The sequence below is a fragment of the Arachis ipaensis genome, chromosome B03 (assembly GCF_000816755.2).
Source record: "Arachis ipaensis cultivar K30076 chromosome B03, Araip1.1, whole genome shotgun sequence".
In the NCBI taxonomy this organism is placed as follows: Eukaryota; Viridiplantae; Streptophyta; class Magnoliopsida; order Fabales; family Fabaceae; genus Arachis; species Arachis ipaensis.
In genome coordinates, this window is record NC_029787.2 from 13,872,359 (window position 1) to 13,872,683 (window position 325).

Sequence of the window (325 nt, forward strand, 5' to 3'; positions counted from 1 at the left end):
TAGTATAAATAATATTTAAAATTAGACAAAATTATACTTATTTTAAGTCAGTATTGCATCCAACTCTATTTATGGTTTAACCTTGATTAAATAGTCAAATAAAATATTTTAACATTAACTAAAATTGACCCAAAATATTATGAATTAAAAAGATTGAAAGAACTTATTTAATACATTAATTCACATTCTCATTTTTCATTGTCATTGTCATTTATCACTACTTATAAAAGTATGGTAATTATTATTAAAGTTATTGAGCCTATTTTTCCTACAACGACAATTTATGATTGTAATATTTTTTTTCAAAAGTTGTTAAACTATAAAT